The sequence below is a fragment of the Stegostoma tigrinum genome, unplaced genomic scaffold (genome assembly GCF_030684315.1).
Source record: "Stegostoma tigrinum isolate sSteTig4 unplaced genomic scaffold, sSteTig4.hap1 scaffold_64, whole genome shotgun sequence".
NCBI classification, from domain to species: domain Eukaryota; kingdom Metazoa; phylum Chordata; class Chondrichthyes; order Orectolobiformes; family Stegostomatidae; genus Stegostoma; species Stegostoma tigrinum.
The window spans coordinates 1,482,494-1,504,292 of NW_026728579.1; positions in this window are offsets into that span (position 1 = coordinate 1,482,494).

Here is a 21,799-nt window from a genome sequence, read left to right on the forward strand (position 1 = left end):
TCCTTCAAAGTGGAGTTGCAGGTAGAGAATAAGGCGTTTAATATGCTTGCTTTTGTTGGTCACAGCACTAAATATAGAAGTTGGGAAGTCATGTTGCAGCTACAAAGGACATTGGTTCGGCCATTTTTGGAATACTGCATTCAATTCAGGTTTCCTTGCTATAGGAAAGTTGTCGTGAAATTTGAAAGGGTTCAGAAAAGATTTACAAGAACATTGCCAGGGTTGAAGGGTTTGACTGTAGGGAGAGGCTGCTTTCTCTCAAGTACCTGCTTCAAAATCTTCCCACCCCCCAGCCTCATCTCATATCCAGCCCGACTGATCCAGGCTGATCACAAGGTAACAATGTGACCACCTCTGAATGGCACTTCTCACAAGACATTCGAAAAAAGTCGCTCAGCCACATCATTTCTTTTTCTGGCAACAGAAGTTTTAATTGCAATACATTACAAAGAATTAACGAAAAGAAAAGCATGCTGCTGTTCGACTCTTCAGAAATATGACAAATCCCAAATTTCCAGTTAAATCTTGGTAAAAATGGAGTGACGAAAATCATCTGCACGCAACGGGGTGGCCTGTTCTTGAATCCATAGTATTTATGTAGCCGATCTTGTTCAGTTTCTGGTTAATAGTAACACCTCTGATGTTGACAGTGGGGGATGCAGCGATGGTAACAGCAATAAATATCAAGAGATGATGGCTGAAATCTCCCTTGTTGGAGATGGCCATTGCTTGGCACTTGTGTGGTGCAAATATTACCGAGCACTTATCAGCCTAAGCCTGGATAATATACTGGTCTTGCTGCATTTAAACATGGACTGCTTTATTATCTAAGGAGTTGGAAATGGTACTGAACATTGTGGAGTCATCAGTGAACATCCCCACTTCTGACTTTATAGAGAGAAGCTGAAGCAGCACAGATGTTTGGGCCTTGGATGCTGCCCTGACGAACGCTGAAAGAGATGTTCTGGAGGTGAAATGACTATGTCTAACAATCACAAACGTTTTCCTTTGTGCTTGGTATGACTCCAATTAACAAAGACCTTTTCCCTGCCTTACAAGAATCGAAGTCCACCTTAAAATATTCAATGACCCCAACTCTGTCATCTTATGAGGCAGCTAGTTCCAATGTCATACAACTATCAGAGAAAAAATGCTCTGCTCATCTGTCCTGAAGTGGCAAGTCCAAATTTTGCATAAGTGTCCCGAGTTCAGCGCTCGCCAAAGGAGAGGAAAAATCTTTCTACATATTCCTCATGAAGACCATTCGGAATCATACATACTTCAAGGAAATCACCTCCTTACTCTTCTCAACCTCAGCAAAAACAAGCCCAGTCCTTCTAAGACAACAAAGTGTGGAGCTGGATGAACACAGCAGTCCAAGCAGCATCCCTGGAGCACAAAAGCTGATGTTTCGGGTCTAGACCCTTCAGCCTCTCTGATGAAGGGTCGAGGCCCGAAACGTCAGATTTTGTGCTCCTAAGATGCTGCTTGGCCTGCTGTGTTCATCCAGCTCGACATATTGTTATCTCGCATTCTCCAGCATCTGCAGTTACCATTATCTCTCCAAAATAAAGGCTGATGTCTTTCAAAACCCAATGTCAGATTTTGCAGACAGTCCTTACCATGGAAAAATACTAAATATGTATAAAGAAGAAAACTGGAGGTGAAACCATTCAAACAATTTTCATTGGCACAACAAATGTTCAAACTGTAAAAGCAGGTTAAGCACCTGTATATGAGGAAACTGTACTCAAACTTTGACCAGACACTTAGAGCTAACAAATGCGAGAAATATCCATTTCTTTCTGGATTACCAATTTTGCTGTTGGGAAAATAGGCCTAGACTTAGCAATGTAAATTCAAACAAGATAGCAACCTCTCAGATCTCAACACTCACAGTCGGAGAGTTCTGTTTTCACAGGTTGGAGTATAATCGCATCAAGTACAATACACCAAATCTTCTTTGGTACCTTTTCCTTCCATAAAACTGTTTTTAGTAGATGCGCACAGAATTCATTTTATACACGTTGAAAAGTTCAAGAGGCCAGTTCCAGCACTTTGACTTGCATCTTCTTCATCATCACAACAGAACAAAATAAAGACTCACTCTTTGTAAGTCACGTGTTCAATTTTTAGTGACAAGGTGAAGTGCGAGAACTGCTCACTTGATGTTAAAATCTCTTAACTATGTACCTATATATTTCAATTCTGTGAAATATGTGGAATGAGTTCGAGAAAAGGATTAATTTTGTTGCTCTGGGAGAGAGCTGGTACAGATAAAATAGGTTGAATGGCCTCCTCCCATGCTAAAAATGTCCGTAACTATTCTTGGCGCTGCTAAATTAAAGTGGGCATCCTTTCATTATGACTGTGAGGCGCAGCATGTTACGATAGATGGCATAATGGAGAAATCCTTTGTTATTAATGAATTTGTCGGCACTAGGCATCCTTCCGAAGTCAAATGTTTGACATGTACCTGTTGCAATGACTTGGTTCCAAACACTTATAATGTGGAGGTGCTGGTGTTGGACTAGGATGGACAAAGTCAGAAGCCACATGGCATCAGGTTATAATCTGACAGGTTTATTTGCAATCACACAAGATTTGAAGTGCAGTCCCTTCATCACGTGCGGTCAGAGAGGAAAACACACAGACACACAATTTATACGCAGAGAGATCAAAAGATCATACAACTGGTGTGAGTGGAGTGTCAGATAATAAGTCTTCATCCAGGACGTTTGTTTATTTGCAGATATTTTGTTGAAGAAGCACACAACTTGTAGTTACAGTCAGTGTGGTATCTTATAAATTCTTGCTTTTGAAATAAAGTTTAAAACTCTGAGACAGATTCTGAACACAAGCCTCTAAACTACAAGTCAGAGTCTGACCTGAGATGTCACCTTGTACATTCCTGTTGCGCTGCCTGATTATCATGACAACACAGCACTGACATTGACTTTATAAACACTTCACTTGCCTTTAACACTCTTGGTCGCCTGGAAAGAGTTATTATCTGACACTCCACTCAGGCCAATTCTATGATCTTTTGATCTCTCTGCTTATAAGCTGTGTGTCTGTGTGGTCACCTCACGAACTGCACCTGATGAAGGGGCTGCACTCCAAAAGCTTGTGTGAATTGAAATGAACCTGTTGGACTATAAGCTGGTGTCATGTGACTTCTGACTTCACACAGTTGTAGCATATGTTTTCAATCCTACCATGACTTGACAATAAGCCAACTTCTTAAAATTTATAAAATGAGAAGTATGTCTAACCTTGAGCCTTTAAAAAAGGAAATATTACAACCATAGTATTCCCCATGGTAGGCTCATTCAGAAGGTCAGGAGGAATGGGATACAGGGGAACTTAGCTGCTGGGATACAGAATTGGCTGGCCAACAGAAGACAGCGAGTGGTAGTAGAAGGAAAATATTCTGCCTGGAAGTCAGTGGTGAGTGGGGTTCCACAGGGCTCTGTCCTTGGGCCTCTACTGTTTGTAATTTTTATTAATGACTTGGATGAGGGGATCGAAGGATGGGTCAGCAAGTTTGGAGACGACACAAAGGTCGCAGGTGTCGTTGACAGTGTAGAGGGCTGTTTGTAGCCTGCAGCGGGACATTGACAGGATGCAGAGATGGGCTGAGAGGTGGCAGATGGAGTTCAACCTGGATAAATGCGAGGTGATGCATTTTGGAAGGTCGAATTTGAAAGCCGAGTACAGGATTAAGGATAGGATTCTTGGCAGTGTGGAGGAACAGAGGGATCTTGGTGTGCAGATACATAGATCCCTTAAAATGGCCACCCAAGTGGACAGGGTTGTTAAGAAAGCATATGGTGTTTTGGCTTTGATTAACAGGGGGATTGAGTTTAAGAGTCGTGAGATCTTGTTGCAGCTCTATAAAACTTTGGTTAGACCGCACTTGGAATACTGCATCCAGTTCTGGTCGCCCTATTATAGGAAAGATGTGGATGCTTTGAAGAGGGTTCCGAGGAGGTTTACCAGGGTGCTGCCTGGGCTGGAGGGCTTATCTTATGAAGAGAGGTTGACTGAGCTCGGTCTCTTTTCATTGGAGAAAAGGAGGAGGAGAGGGGACCTAATTGAGGTATACAAGATAATGAGAGGCATAGATAGAGTTGATAGCCAGAGACTATTTCCCAGGGCAGAAATGGCTAGCACGAGGGGTCATAGTTTTAAGCTGGTTGGTGGAAAGTATAGAGGGGATGTCAGAGGCAGGTTCTTTACACAGAGAGTTGTGAGAGCATAGAATGCGTTGCCAGCAGCAGCTGTGGAAGCAAGGTCATTGGGGTCATTTAAGAGACTGCTGGACATGCATACGGTCACAGAAATTTGAGGGTGCATACATGAGGATCAATGGTCGGCACAACATTGTGGGCTGAAGGGCCTGTGCTGTGCTGTGCTGTACTGTTCTATGTTCTATGTTCTATGTTCATAGTACAGTCTGGCAGTAAGGACAGAACGAATGATTTAATCGACTGTGTTTGACACCTCACAATTAATCCCCCTGATGGAAGAAAGGTTGGCTGTGTTCTCTTTCTTCAGGAACATCCAGCTAATACCACCTTACTACTGCTTGTTTTATTCATCTGGTGTTCCATCTAATTCCTTTCAGTCTTGGTCAAACCTTCATGTAATTTATTTTAATTTTCAATAAAATAAATTTAACTTTATATTCCACAATTTCAACATTTCCTTTGAAGGTTTGAATGGTTCACTTAGTACACTGCACATGTTGTGTTCATAATTGGAGAAGATGGTGGAAAAATCAAGATATATTGACAAGTAAACAAATGGCTAACTTCTGCTTTCTTGTCAGTAAAGCCTTTTGAACAGAACATAAAGTTGCGCAACTACGTAGAGATAACAATTTAAAAGTGGGAAGACCACTGTTTGTGGTCCCCACACCAATCTCTGTTCACTACCTACGGACTGCATTACTCCTCCTTGGCAACAATGTTATGTTACGCTTGTCTCAGCACAACCTTGGCATCTTGTTTATCCCACGATGAACGTCCGACCACACATTCATGCAATCCCTAAAGCTGTCTCTTTACATCTTTTTAATACTGCCTACCTGTCTCTTGTCTTGGCTCATTAGCAGTGAAACCTTCATCTGGAACTACTTCACTTCTGGACCTGACAACTCCAATGCATTCCCTGTTTGAGTCCCACATTTGCCCATTGAAAGCTTGATGTCGTCTAAAACTCCACTGCCCGAGTCTCATCTTGAACCAAATCCTATTCTCTGTACTTTCTACCTGACTGACAGTATTAACAGTAATTTTATTAAATTCTCATTTTTGTTTACAAATCGTTCCTTGGCTCTGCCAATCGCTATTTTCGTAATCTCCACCAGTCCAACCATAATTCAGGATATCTGCACTCGTCTAATTATGTCCTCTTGCCCACTCTTGATTTCAAACGGCCCACTACTGGTTGCCAAACATTTAATTGTGTAGGCTTCAAACCCAAGAAGAGACTTCCTACACCTTCAGCGAGCAAACTCACATCCAGAACCTCAACCTGAGCAACAAATCTTCGCAAAACTCACGAACTTCCGACACCTCTTAGCCTCTGTACATTTCCTCTTTTAAGGCACTTTTTAAAAGAATCCTCTTTGATCAAGCTCTTGATCATCAGAACTAACTACTTAATAAGGCTCAGTTGTATTCTGGGATCGTTAATACTCCTTTCAGATGTCTTCAAAGTTTCTCTCCAATAAAGAGATTACATAAGTGGTTGAAGTCATTGCCAAGCAGAGGGGGGCGAATTGGGGAGTGATTTCAAAGAGCTATGATATGCCAGGAGACCGCCTTCCACACGCCAACTCTGATTCTACAAAAGCAAAAATGATTTTCAGACTTGGGAAGATCCTTCAAAAATGTCACAAGTAACCAGCTTTTGGGCAGAGTCGAGCTGCTGAGATGATAGACCAGGAAAGAGGGGTACCAGTACTGATAATATGCTGAACACAATCAAATTTTGAGGTTGTAGAATGATGTGGTCTTCAGCATTTTTGACACTTTGACCATTTTCCTTCCTTTCCACACAACAAGTCAAATAGCAGCAGCACAATGTTGCATGGCCGCTCAAGCCTGCTCCACCGTTGATGATGATTGTGGCTGGTCTTCCACATCAATTAAACTATTGCTCATATCTCATCCGCTTTTCAAAACATCGATTTATTCACGTGTAGCATCCCTCTCGCTAACTTCATGAGAATTCATTCCAATCACTGAACTAACGCTGACCCACCCCAGGTCAAAAAATTCAGCTGAGATCAGGAACTGATCTCGCCTGTATGGCTGAGCTGGCTTTTCAAAAGTTTGCCAGTGAGATAGTCCCAGTGAGAAACATTCATTCAAAAAAATAGAATTGCATGGATTGCTCTCCAATCCTAAACTCTATTCAAATTCAGTTGGCTGAACGGTTGGTTTGTGATGCAGAGTGATGCCCTGCAGAGAGGGCTCAATTGCCACACCAGTGACCTTACCACAAAGGGTCTTCGCCTCAACCGCTCTACTTGCCTGAGGCATGGTGATCTTCAGGTTAAATCATAACCAGTTGTATCTCTCTAAGGAGTGGCCAAATGGCGTGGTAAGGCTTTACCTTTAATCCTGATAACATGGCAACAAGCAGATAACTCAGCTGATGTCACTGACTAATAGAATCCTCAATTATACTAATATTACCGATGTGATATCATCAGAAGGCATGCTCAATGAAGTTTTAATTTGCAAATTAAGTTAACAACCATTCAATCAATATTACTTCACTACTCATATTACTGATCGTCTCGATACAACATTGTGGTTACATCTGTTCATAAGTGAAGTGTAATGTAATTGCACTTACTGTGGTTTTATCAATGTGATCCTGCAATGAGTCAATAAGCAGTTCACCCACAGGTTGCCAATCAGTGCGGACCCCTTCAGCTGTTATCACATGAGCCTCATGATCATCCAGAGCTTTCTGCAGTTCTTGAAGTTTCTCCAACACCTTTTCCACCTGTTCCTGCCAGTTGCTCGCATGGATTTTCAATTGCTCCCAAGTTTCCTTCACTTCTATTGACTGTTTGCGGACAGCTTTGGCAATTCTCTGGGCTCTCTCTTCCGGGGTAGGTTCTGGAAATATGAAGTGCAAATAATTTATCAACTATTCATGACTTGGATCTATAGAACTTAAGTTTTCTTTCTAAACCCCTTTCCTCTAAAAAGTCTCTCTGGACTTTCTCCTGAAATTGGGAATATATAGTATAAGACTAAAGATTTTATGACAGGCACATCAATGACAAATTCTCTAATTAGCTAGCAGGTCGCGGAGCCATTAACAGGGAATCACGCAGAGCCAATGCCAAGCCGAATAAAATTCTGCAGATATTTGAAATTTATGACTCCCAAGGAAACTTTAAAAAAGGAGAAGGATTAGAGTGACTAAATGGGTAAAATTCTCAACAAAAGATACGAACAATCCTTTCAGGATCTCTTTCGTAGCTATGAAACAAACATCCAACATAAACCAACTTTCATCTTTCAGGGCTGGCAAGTTAGAATGATAAACCCAAAGTCTACCCTGCATAGTTCTCTCTAGAGCTCACTTAATGAGGTTCTTAAGAGATATAGACACAACAAAGTGTGCAGCTGGATGAACACAGCAGGCCAAGCAGCATCTTAGGAGCACAAAAGCTGACATGTTGGACCGAGACCTTTCATCAGAAAAGGGGGGGGGGAGAGGGTTCTGAAATAAATAGGGAGAGGGGGGAGGCGGATCGAAGATAGATAGAGGAGAAGATAGGTGGAGAGGAGACAGACAAGTTAAAGAGGTGGAGATGGAGCCAGTAGAGGTGAGTGTCGGTGGGGAGGTAGGGAGGGGATAGATTTGTCCGGGGAGGACGAACAGGTCTCGGGGGTGGGAAGCGGTTAGGAAGTAGGAGATGGGGGTGGGGCTTGAGGTGGCAGGATGGGCTAGGTGGGCTGGTTTTGGGATGCGGGAGGGGGAGGGGAGATTTCGAAGCTTGTGAAGTCGACATTGATTCCACGGAGACGCAGGGTTCCCAAGCGCAATACGAGGTGCTGCTCCTGCAACCTTCAGGTGGCATCGTTGTGGCACTGCAGGAGGCCCAGGGTGGACATCCTATCTGAGGATTGGGAGAGTCAAAACAGTTCACGACTGGGAGGTGCAGTTCTTTAATGCATTGAGCATAGGTGATTGGCAAAGCAGTCCCCAAACCTCCATTTGGTTTCCCCGATGTAGAGGGGGCCACAAAGGGATCAGCGGATACAGTATACCACATTAGCAGATGTGCAGGTAAACATCTGTTTGATGTGGAAATTCTTCCTGGGGTCTGGGATGGGGGTGAGGGGGGAGGTATTGGGACAAGTGAATTTTAAACATTATGCTGACAATATTTGTGGATATATAGGGAAAAGTGCTGGGTGTAGTGGGTGCTGGAGGCGAGTGTGGAGCGGATTAGGGAGTCACCTAAGTGTGGAGGGAAAAATGTCTTTGGTGTGGGGTCGGATCGCAGATGGCAGAAGTGTCGGCGGACGATGCATGGAATCCGGAGGTTGGTGTGGTGGTAGGTGAGGGTGAGGAGGACACTGTTTTGGTAGTTATTATGGGGAGCGGGTATGAGGGATGAGTTGTGGGAAATGCGGGTGACACGGTTGAGGGCGTTTTTGACTATTGAGGAGGGGGATGTTGTGGTCCTTGAACAACCCTCAACAATTTCTCTTTCAATTCCTCCCACTTCCTACAGACAAAGCGGGTGGCCAGTGTACCCACCTGGGCCCAAGCTACGCCTGCCGCTTTGTAGGTTACATGGAACGCTCCCTCTTCCGTACCTACACTGGCCCTAAACCCCACGTCTTCCTCCGTTACATTGGTGACTGTATCGGCACTGCCTCGTGCTCCCACAAGGGGCTCTAACATCCACTTCAGCAACACCTTCCTCCCGAACTTTAAGTTCACCTGGACAATCTCTGATACCTCTCTCCTTCCTGGACCTCTCTATTTCCAACCACCAAGAAACAAATATCCATTTCAAGTCCACCAACTCCCACCAAATTCCCGCAACAATTTCATCCACTTTCCCCATTCCTTTGACTCTGCATCTGCTCCCAGGATGAGGGATTCTACTCTCGTATATCTCAGATGTCCTCATTTTTCAAGGACCACAACTTCCCCCGCTCAGTGGTTGATAACGCCCTCGACCGTGTCTCCAGCATTTCCTGCAACAAATCCGTCTCACCCCACCCCACAACAACAACCAAAACAAAGTCTCCCTCGTGCTCACGTACCACCCCACCAACCTCCGGATACAACGCATCAGTTCCTTCGAAACTTTGATATTCCCTGGGAGGCTACAGAGGAGGTGGTGGAGCCTTTGGCCTTCATCTTTGAGTCCTCATTGTCTACAGGTTTAGTACCAGAGGAATGGAGGGTTGCAAATGTTGTGCCTTTGTTCAAGAAGGGCAGTAGAGATGACCCAGGTAATTATAAACCATTGAGTATTACATCTGTTGTCGGAAATGTTTTGGAAAGGGTTATAAGAGATAGGTATTATAATCATCGAGCAAGCACCAATTTGATTGGAGATAGTCAACATGGATTTGTCAAGGGCAAGTCATGTCTCACAAACCTCACTGAGTCATTTCAGAAGCTGACGAAGCATGTGGATGAGGGTCGGGCAGTTGACGTGGTGTACATGGACTTCAGTAAAGCCTTCGATAAGGTTCCACATGGTAGGCTACTGGAGAAAACATGGAGACATGGGATTGAGGGAGATTTAGCAGGTTGGATTAGAAACTGGCTTTCAGTAAGAAGGCAACCAGCCGTGGTTGATGGAAAATATTCAGCCTGGAGTCTGATTACTAGTGGTGTGTCTCAAGGATCTGTTTTGGGACCACTGCTGTTTGTCATTTTCACAAATGACTTGGACGGAGGCATTGGTAGATGGGTTACTAAGTTTGCAGATGACACTAAAGTCGGTGGAGTGGTGGGCAATGTGGAAGAATGTTGCAGGTTGCAATGGAAACTTGGATGAACTGCAGAATTGGGCTGAAAGGTGGCAAATGGAGTTCAATGTGGATAAATGTGAGGTGATTCACTTTGGGAGGAATAATAGGAAGGCAGAATATTGGGTCAATGGAAAGATTCTTGGTAGTGTTGCTGTGCAGAGGGATCTTGGTGTTCATGTACGTAGATCCCTGAAAATCGCCACCCAGTTTGATAGTGCTGTTAAGGCGGCTTACGGTGTATTGGCTTTTATTGGTAGAGGGATTGAGTTCCAGAGCCGTGATGTCATGCTGCATCTGTCCAAAAAGCTAGTGCGGTCTCACTTGGAATACTGTGTACAGTTCTGGTCACCCCATTCCAGGAAGGATGTGGAAACATTGGAAAGGTGCAGAGGAGATTTACCAGGATGTTGCCTGGTCTGGAGTGAAGGACTTCTGAAGAAAGGCTGAGGGACTTGGGTCTGTTCTCGTTGGAGAGAAGATGGTTCAGAGGGGATTGAATAGAGACATACAAGATGATCAGTGGATTAGATAGGGTGGACAGTGAGGGTCTTTATCCGAGGATGATGATGTCAGCTTGTATGGGGGGGGCACAGCTAAACATTGAGGGGTGATAGATTTGAGATAGATGTCAGAGGCAGGTTCTTTACTCAGAGTGGTAAGGACGTGGAACCCCCTGCCTGCCAATGTAGTTAGCTCAGCCACATTAGGGGCACTTAAACAGTCCTTGGGTATGGATGATAATGGGATCATGTAGGGGGATGGGCTTAGATTGGTTCACCGGTCCGCCCAGATTGTTGCAATGGGCAAAAAAGCACACCATTGTCTCTACTTCCCAGGAGGCTAAGGTCATTCTGTGCGTCCACAAGGACAACTTTCACTGATGTACCACAGAAAGCATCCTATCTGGATGCATATCACAGCACGGTTCCTTCAGCTAAACAATCACAAGTTATTATGGCTCCTGCCTTTCTTCTTCAAGGCAGAATTGGTTCTGCTTTGTCATAACTATATTGGGAGAAAATCCATGCTCAGTCCAAGTTAATTCTTCCAACAATTGAGATACCATGGAATACTGAGCAATGAGTTGGTGTGAGAGAGAGAGAGAGAGAGACAAAGACAGAGAGGTTGGTCGGCGGGGCCGGGGGTGGAGGGAGACAGGGACAGAGAGAGAGAGAGAGAGAGAGAGAGAGAGAGAGAGAGAGAGAGAGATGGGCGATAAGGGAGAGAGAGAGAGACAGTCAGACAGACAGAATGGGTGACAGAATGTGAGCGTGTGAGTGCCTGCATCAGACAGTGTGAGAGATGTTGCTGAGGTGGAGATAGTTGAGAGTGTCAATCACCAACGATCTCTCCTGGTCCACCCAGATCGTTGCAATGAGTGAAAACAGCACACCAATGTCTCTATTTCCCCAACAGCAGCTTCTTCACCGCTGCTATTGGACATCTGACAAAGGAAGTCAGGAAACATATCAAAGAAAAAGAGACAGCCTATAAAATGGCCAAGAGCACTGGGAAATCAGAAGATTGGGAAGGCCACAAAAACAGACAGAGGATAACAAAGAGAGCAATCAGGAAGCAGAAGATCATATATGAAGGTAGGCAAGCTAGTAATATTAGAAATGACAGTCAAAGCTTTTTTCAATACGTAAGAAGCAAACGAGAGGCAAAAGAAGATATTGGGCCGCTCCAGATTGATTCTGGAAGGCTATTGATGGGAGAAAAGGAAATAGCTGAAGAACTTAATAAGTACTTTGCGTCAGTCTTCACAATGGAAGAAATGAGTAGTATGCCAACAATTAGGGAGAGCCGGGGGCAGAGTTGAGTACGGTAGGCATTACAAAAGAGCAAGTGCTAGAAAAGCTCAAGGGTCTAAAAACTGATAAATCTCCTGGCCCCGATGGGCTACATCCTAGAGTTCGGTGGGAGGTGGCTGAGGAAATCGCAGAGGCTTTGGTCGTGATCTTTCAAAAGATCCGTCAGGGAAAGTCCCAGATGATTGGAAAATTTCTGTTGTAACTCCCTTGTTTAAGAAAGGATCAAGGCAAAAGATGGAAAATTACAGGCCGATTAGCCTAATCTCGGTTGTTGGTAAAATTCTAGAATCCATTGTCAAGGATGAGATTTCTAAATTCCTGGAAGTGCAGGGTCAGATTAAAACAAGTCAGCATGCATTTAGTCAGGGGAGGTCATGCCTATTCGAATTCTTTGAAGAGGTGACAAATATGTTAGACCAGGGAAACTCAGTAAATGTTGTCCATCCAGACTTCCAAAAGGCCTTTGATACAGTGCCTCACGGGAGGCTGCTGAGCAAGGTGAGGGCCCATGGTGTTCGAGGTGAGATACTGGCTTGGATTGAGGATTGGCTGTCTGACAGAAGGCAGAGAGTTGGGTTAAAAGGCTCTTTTTCGGAATGGCAACCGGTGACGAGTGCTGTCCCGCAGGGTTCAGTTTTGGGGCCGCAGCTGTTCGCCTTATATATTACTGATCTGGATGAAGGGACTGGGGCATTCTGGCGAAGTTTGCCGAAGATACGAAGATAGGTGGACAGACAGGTCCTACTGAGGAGGTGGGGAAGCTGCAGAAAGATGTAGACAGTTTAGGAGAGTGGTCCACGAAATGGCTGATGAAATTCAATGTGAGTAAATGTGAGGTTTTGCACTTTGGTAAAAAGAATACAGGCATGGACTATTTTCTAAATGGTGAGAAAATTTGCAAATCAGAAGTGCAAAGGGATCTGGGAGTGTTGGTCCAGGATTCTCTCCAAGTTAACTTGAAGGTCGAGTCCGTAATTAAGAATGCGAATGTAATGTTGGCGTTTATCTCAAGAGAGTTGGAATATAAAAGCAGCCATGTGCTTCTGAGGCTTTATAAGGCTCTAGTTAGGCCCTATTTAGAAAACTGTGTCCAATTTTGAGCCCAACACTTCAGGAAGGACATACTGGCCCTGGAGCGTGTCCAGCGGAGATTCACACGGATGATCCCTGGAATGCTAGGTTTAATGTATGATGAACGGCTAAGGATCCTGGGATTGTCCTCGTTAGAGTTTAGAAGGTTGAGGGGCGATCTAATAGAAACTTACAAGATAATGTATTGTTTAGAAGGGGTGGACGCTCGGAAGTTGTTTCCGTTAGGCGGGGAGACTAGGACCCGTGGGCACAGCCTTAAAATTAGAGGGGGTAAATTTAAAACTGAAATGAGACGACATTTCTTCAGCCAGAGAGTGGTGGGCTTGTGGAATTCATTGCCGCAGAGTGCAGTGGAGGCCGGGACGTGAGATGCCTTCAAGGCAGAGATCAACAAATTCTTGATCTCAAAAGGAATCAAGGGCTATGGGGAGAGTGCAGCGAAGTGGTGTTGAAATGCCCATCAGGCATGATTTAAATGGTGGAGTGGACTTGATGGGCCGAATGGCCTTACTTCCACTCCTCTGTCTTAAGGTCTTATGGACAGGTACATGGATGGGCAGGGAGCAAATGGACACAGACCCTTAGAAAATAGGTGACAGGTTAGACAGAGGATCTCGATCGGCGCAGGCTTGGAGGGCCGAAGGGCCTGTTCCTGTGCTGTAATTTTCTTTCTTCTCTTTATTTGTACTCTTGCCTCTCTCTTACCTTTATAGCTGAAAAAAAACTCCTGCAATTTTTTTTTAACATTACCCTCATTAATATTGCCCTCATATTTCATCATCTTCCCCCTTATTGCCTTTTTAGTTGTCCTCTGCTAGTTTTTGAAAGGCTTCCCAATCCTCTGGCTTCCCACTCACCTACACCACATTTTATCCTTTTTCTTTTGCTTTCATCCTGTCCCTGACTTACCTTGTTAGCCATGGTTGCTGATCTTTTCCTGATCTCAACTCCGCTCTCCTGCCAGCTCCCCATGGCCCTTGATCCCTATTTTTCATCAGAAACATATTTATTTCTTTCCTGGATCGGTCGATTGGTGCTGCCTCCATTGCATTCAGGGGCAATGAATTCCACAGATTCACAACCCTCTCCTCATCTCCATTTTGAACATTCCATCTCTCACTCAACAGCCACAGCTTCTTGTTTGAGACTGTTCCACAATGCAGAACATGTGCTCAATGCCCATCTTTTCAATCCCCTTTACTATTTTATATATCTCAATCAGAACCACCCCCTCACTCTTTCGAACACCAGCAAGTACAAGCGCAAGCTACTTAGCCACTTCTCATACGACAGCCCTTTTATCCCTGGAATCAGTTAAACCTCCTCCGAACTGCCTCCAGTACAAACGTATCTATCCTCAGTGAGGGGATCTAAACTGGACACAACACTCTGGTCTCACCAATGCCCAATATATGAGGAAAAACACTTTGTTACTTTAATGATCCAGTCCTTTTGTGACAAATGCCAGAGTTCCATCTGCCTATCTTATGCTATGCTATACCTGCATACCCACTTTCGGCTATTCATGCACAAAGGCAGCCAGATAACACACTTTGAATCTTCCTTCCATTTAAATAATAATTCGCCCTTTTTTCCCCTGGGCAAAATAGGCAAGCCTTGTGCTTATCCACATTAACCACCTGCCAGATTCTGGTCCATTCTCCTCGCCTGTCAATGTTCCGCTGTGTATGTTCTATTTCACATCACAGGCTGTTGTCCCACCTATTTCAGAATCATCCATGCATTCTGTTATGTTACATTTTGTCTCTGCTTACATATCATTTGTATAGGTTACAAATAGTTGAGGTCAGAGAACTGAACCCGCAGCACCCAACTAGTGACAATTCACCATCCAGGCAAAGACTCATTTATCCTGACACTCAGCTTTCTGTCAGTTAGCCAGGCCTTTGTTCAAACCAATATTCTACCCTTCATCCCCTTGGATCTAACGTTCTGGTTCACATTTTTATGCAGCAACTGGTCAAATTCTTGCTGGAAATCTCAATATGCCACATCCCTCGGATCCCTGTACAAGGTCCTCAATTCTGCCACCTCATCAGTTCCTGACTTCATTCCAGCTTTTGTTCAAACACGGTCAAAAGACTTGAATTCCGGAGGTGAGCTAAGGATGGCTACATTTGACCGAGTGTGGCATCAAGGAGCGCTACCAAAACTGCAGCTGATGGGAATCCAGCAGAAACTCACCACTGGTTCGAATAATATCTGCACAGAGGACGATATTTTTTCCATTCTTTCATGGGAAAGAGGGCATTGCTGGTTAGACCAGCTTTTATTGCCCATCCCAAATTGCATAACTGATATCTGGAGTTCCATGTAGGCCACACCAGGCCACGCAGTTTCCTTCCCTAAAGAACTTAAGTGAATCAGATGGGTTTTTCCGACAATTGGCAATGGATTTACGATCATCATTAGACTCTTAATTCCAGATTTTCATTGAATTCAAATTCCATTATGTGCCATCGTGGAATTTGAACCAGGTCCTCAGCACATTACCTGAGTGTTTGGATTAATCGTCTAGTCATAATACCATTAGGTCATCGCCTCTCCTAATGGGAGGCATTTTGGTTGTTGGAGGTCACCTGCAGGAGGTCCTGAGAGTACAGTCCTAAGCCTAACCATCTTCAGCTGCCTTATCAATGACCTTCTCTCCATCATAAGCTCAGAAGTGGGGATGTTCACCAGAGATAGCAGAATATTCAGCATCATTCACCACTCCTCAGATAGTGAACCTGTCCATGTCCAAATGCAACAAGGCCAGAACGATGTCTAGGCTTGGGCTGCTAAGTGGCAAGTCGCATTTATACTTTACAAATACTAGGTAATGACCATCTCCAGTAAGAGAAAATCCATAAATTGTCCCTCGACATTCAATGGTGTAACCATCACTGAATTGTCCGCTATCAAAATCCCAGGTTTTACCAGTGAACAGAAATTCAACTGGACTTCCTATTTAAATGCAGTGGCTACAAGAGCAGGCCCAAAGTTTGGATTACTGCATCAAGTAACTCACCTCCTGATTCCCCAGGCCTGTCTACCAGCTACAGGAACAAGTCAGAAGAATGGTGGAATACTCCCCACTTGCCTAGATGGGTGCAGATGCAAAAGCACTCAACAAGTTCAACACCATCCAGGAAAAAGCAGCCGACTCCCTCCAGTGCTCATTAGCAGCAGTGTGTACCATCTATGAGATGCACTGAGAAATCTGCAAAAGATCCTGAGATAGGACTTTCCAAACCTATGACAAATTTCAGCTACAAGGGCAAGGGTAACAGATATATGAGAACAGCACCACCTACAACACCCTGTCTAAGCCACTCACCATCTCAACTTGGAAATATATTGCTGTTCTTTCACTATCGCTGGGTCAAAGTCCTGGAAATACGCCCCGACTGACTGAGTCTACCTACAGCACATGGACTACAATGATTCAACAATGACAAGGGTAACTAAGGATGGGAAGTAAATGCTGGCCCAGTTCGTGATGCCAGTGGCCCAGAAACAAATAACAATTAAGTATCACCTACCTCCTCTTAATTCCAGTTTCTCATGCAGCACCATTCTGATTAATCTATAAAACATGGTCTTTCTATAGCAATGCTCAAAGCTACACACAGTACTCAGTTGTGATCAAATCATAGTCTGCACAATATTAAGAACCATCACTGGCTGATGAGTATGATTGCCCAGCTAGGAAATTCCATATCACAGGTCCTGAGCTCTGTGCGGGTTGATTAGCCTGAACTGGAGCCACATATCTGACCACACGTTTAGGTCGTCTTTCGGAGTGGTGGAAGTGGTCTCGGCCTTGAGAACATTGGCATTCCTTTCTCCAGTTCCTTTCCCACACTTCAACTTCTTGTCTGGTGTTCATGAAGAATTATGTGCCTTCATACAGGAGATTCCCCCAAGTTGGTTTCTTCTGAATGGGGATATCCATACTTTGACCTCCAAGTACTACTTCTTGAAGGAACATTTCAAGGTCTTTGAAATGCTTCCTTTGACGACTTCTTGTTCAGATGCCTTCCTTGAGTTGGCAAAAATTTACTTTGGTAGTCATAACTTCGGCATCCCAAGTACATGGCAATCCCAATGAGGTTTGTTTCAAATCATCATGGCGTCAATGCTGATGCTGGGAGGTTTTTCCTCCTCGCTGATGTGGAGAATCCATGACAAAACTGTGCTGAAAGGGTCTTGAAGTGGCAGCTCTATGTTATCCAGGTTTCACAGTCATATAGAAGAGGCTGAACGATGCATGCCTTGAACTCAAGGATCTTGCGATCAGCACAGATGTCACAATTGAGCATTCTCACCCTTAGGAGTCCAAAGGTGCCACTCGCAGATTGGACGTAATGTTAGAATCTCTGTATCGATGTCAGCCTTAAAAGAGAGAGAGCGTCCCATCTAAGGGAAATGTTCTACATTTGGGAGGATTTCTCTATTAATTTTGATGAAAAGATGGACCACAACATGACAGATTGGTAAAGGATTTGAGTCATCTTGAGGTTCGAACACAGAACATAACAGCGCAGTACAGGCCCTTTCGGCCTCGATGTTATGAAACCAACCTGAAGCCCAACAAACCTACACTATTCCATTATCATCCATATGTTTATCCAACAACCATTTAAATGCCCTTAAAGTTGGCAAGTCTACTACTGTTGCAGGCAGGGCATTCCACGCCCTTACTACTCTCTGAGTAAAGAACCTACCTCTGACCTCTGTCCTATATCTATCACCCCTCAATTTGAAGCTATGTCCGGCCCGTGTCAAACATGGCCATCCGAGCCAAAAGATTCTCACTGTCCACCCTATCTAATGCTCTGATCATCTTGTACGGTTCCATTAAGTCGCCTCTTAATTTTCTTCTCTCTAACGAAAACAGCCTCAAGTCCCTCAGCCTTTCCTCAAAACGCCTTCCCTCCATACCAGGCAACATCATGATAAATCTCCTCTGCACCTTTTCCAATGCTTCCACATCCTTCCTGTGATGCGGTGACCAGAACTGTACGTAATATGCCAAGTGCAGCTGCACCAGAGTTTTGTACAGCTGCAACATGCCCTCATGGCTCTGAAACTCAATCCCTCTATGAATAAAACCTAACACACCGTATGCCTTCTTAACAACCCGATCAACCTGGGTGGCAAATTTAAGGTTGAGGCTAATTCTTCAGTATACTTCTGCAAAGGCCTTAAGGGAGATTTGAAGACTTCTGAGAGCGGAAATGACATTGTGAACCACATACTGAAGTTCCATATGCGAGGTCAGTGTCATTTTCTTCTTCGATTTCAACTGGTTGAGGTTAAAAGGTTTTCCATCAATCCTGTCCAGGCCACTGGGAAGCTTGTTCTTCACGAGATTAAGAATGGCGGTGGCAAAGCTGGAGAAAAGGGTGGGCGTGATGGCACATTCTTCCTTGAGCCTCAACTTGACCTCAAAGAGCTTCTGCACAATATTGCATTTCTGGTATTGAAGCCTGATTTAAGCTGTTGGCCTTTTATCATTTTAGCAAACTACTTCAACTTTGAGGGAAGATTGTATTTAAATGGTTAAATCCCTAAGTTTCCACTGATTGGAACAATTCTATCAAGTGGAATACTATATTACTCACCGGAGTGCAGTACTCCACCATGGGGCAATGTAACTTGTGTCCCTTTGATGTGCGCCCCGAAAAGAAACAGCTTTGGCAGATGTCAGAATTGAAGTGCTTGAGACTGCGGTACCTATAAAGAAGTAAGAGAAATGTTCATTTTTGTTTAGATATTTTCAACCTTTGAAGGAATGCAAGTTAAGTAGTTAAATTACATATTTCTTTTTATTTTGAAGAAACGGTAAATTGTTTGGGGAGAAACAAATGCTAGGAAAGTCGGGGAAAACTGTCCCAACTCCCCCAGTCAATTTTCATCATGCAATATCTCATCCCTGGAATCATTCCTGTAATTTGGTCCTGCTCTGTCTCCAACATTTTCACAAAGTTCCCTTCGCATGGAAGGTTTTCATCTGCCATGGTGGCATAAACCTATTCAGAAGTAATCTTGCCAGAATCTTCCCAGCAATGGAAAGGCTGGTGATCCCATGGTTCTTTGAGCAATCTGACATTTCTCCTTCAGTTTTGTACAAGATATGGCATCTGAAAGATTCTGTGAAATCCTGCCCTGTTCCTCATAGTCCATGAAAAGCAAACAGATCTTGGCCTTCAGAGTTAGGCCACCATTCCTCAAGCTTCAGATGGAATTCAATTGACTCCGGGTCGCTGTTGCTCTTTACTTAGTTATGGTAGTCATAGTTTCATCCACAGTTGGGGTCTCACTTCTTAGACAGGGAGTTGTTTGGTCAGATCAATGGCAGTAACACGCACCTTTTCCAAGATGGTCAATCTTAGAAATGTAGGAGAATAGTTAACCAAAAAGGTTCAATTACCCCGTAGAAATCCTGTCCAAATATGCATTTTAATTTACTAATTATGGACAAGAAGTTTTATCGATCATTTAGCAACACCACAGCAATCACTTTCATAGGATGCACACACACTGATTACAGGACTAATAAAAAGGCCTTTCTGTAAATTCCCAATAATTGCAAATTACAGAAGCAACCGCAAGTCGAGTTACAATCCGTTCTGAGCCACAGTGTCTGTGATCAATGCAACTGTGAACAAAATACCAAAAACATGCAGCATTCACCTCTCACAAAAATTAAGGTAAAGAAGTTGATACTTAATTTATCCTAATTACTTCTCTGGTCCATAAATTTGTTGGGATTTTTGACGATTTCAGTTGTATCATTTACTGACAGAGTTTCCAATAGAACATCGAAAGTTAAAGCTTTCTTTAAAAACTAATTCCCACTAACTTTCTGCTGGTTTGCACATCTCACCTGAAACCTACGATTGGGTACTCTTTGCAGATGTTACACTTAGCCTGATGTTTTGCAGTTTCAGCAGCTGCCAACGGTGTCGAACAGGCAGCCACACCATGGACTGAGGCTCCAATCTCATCCACTCGACAAAGCGTTCAACGTCAATCTCTGGTTTGTTCTGGCCCTGGAGGGAAATAAAAGATCAGCTGCATGATTAATTATGTCAAGCTTACGTCCGCTATCCTCAGTGATATGGTATCTCATACACTATCACTGGGGTTTCTGACATTGTTTTTTGTCATTAATCTAATAAAAACATTGACTACTTATCAACATGATAGCCTTGGATTCGTGGTGGTACATGTTAGCCTCTGGAACTAATTCAAACCGAAAATGAGCACAAAAATCATACTGGCAAGTGGACCCGCTTGACCTTATGAATTGGTGCAGAGCACACTTACATGTTGGAAGCAACTGCGGATACTTGGTTCAATGTTGCAGCCTCCAAATGAAGCTACCTCACCCAGCTGCCAAGGGATCTGGACTGCATCGTAAAGCAAAAGACTCAGGCTTCGTTGGTCACATAAATCTGTGGGTTCAGCGACTTGTTTGAAGAGATCTGCCAAAGTTATCCAGAAGAAAAATATTGATATTCCTCAACTTCAGGGAGGTAGTTGAGAGTTCAATACATCCAATACATCTTCCTCAATTGCCTTGTTTTGTAAATTATGTTGAAAGATTATTTTATGATCTTGATTGGCTATTTGCAAACAACTGTGGAAACAAAAACTTCTGTTTGTTTACAACAATGGACAATGTATGTTGTATGATTCTCCAAGGAAGTCATTTTGTCAATGTCTTTCTTGATTGTAAATCTCAAAACTCTCTGATATCTCCTCATTCATTTCACAGAGGTAATCTTTGTGTGGACCTGGAAAACATGGGCACTGTCCTCAATGAATATTTTGCGTCAATCTTTACAACGGAGAAGGACACTGCAAGTATAGATATCAGGGCAGAGGACCTCGGAACATCAGAGGTTAAGACATAGGGAGATGCAGCTGGTTTAGCAACTTTAAAAGTGGATACATCTGCAGGCCGAACTGAAACGTATACCAGTTAGCGAGGGAAGTGAGGGAGGAGATATCTGGGCCCCTGGCAGCAATTTTCAAACCCTTGTCAATCACACGTGAAGTCATGAAGGACTATTAACATTGTCCCACTATTATCAAACGGACAGAGAAACAGACCAGGAAATTAAAGACCAGTCAGAATAATCTCAGCACTGGAGAAGCTACAAAGAGGCATTCTTAGGGGTAGAATGTACTTGCATGAATTAATCAGAGATAGTCAGTATGGATTTGTTAAGATGAGGTCACATTTCAGAAATTTGATCCAAATTTGAGGAGATGTTGGAAGATTGATGAACTTCTGCATTTGATGTTGACTGAGTAAAGTCCCCCTTGGCAGACTGATCAAGAAAGCAACAGTCAACGGGATCAAAGGCAAAGAGGCACACTGGAGCCAAAACTGGCTGAGGCAGAGAGCACAGGGTGATTGATGGTAGAGGGATATCTATTTGACAGGATGTTTGCTTTCAGTGGGGTTGTGCAGGGCTTGCCACAAGGGCCCTTGAAGTTCGTCATGTATATTCTTCATTTGGGCTTAAACACAATTTGTATGACCGTGTCGCTAGCAAATCACGAATTCAGTGAGGAGGATATCGGTGGAATGGTCATGTAAATAACAGCCATGGGATCAAAGGCAAATTGGCAAATTGGTTGACAGACAGGAAGAATAAACTTCAGGAGGAGATCAACAGACTGGTCAGCGGGACACAGCAATTGGAACTCAACCAGGAAAAGTGTGAGCTAACGAACTCGGGAGGGCTAACAAGGCAAGGGATCACACTATGAAGTGTGTGATCCTGGAGATTACTGAAAAAACCAAGATGCTGCCTGGGCTGGGGGTTCTCATGG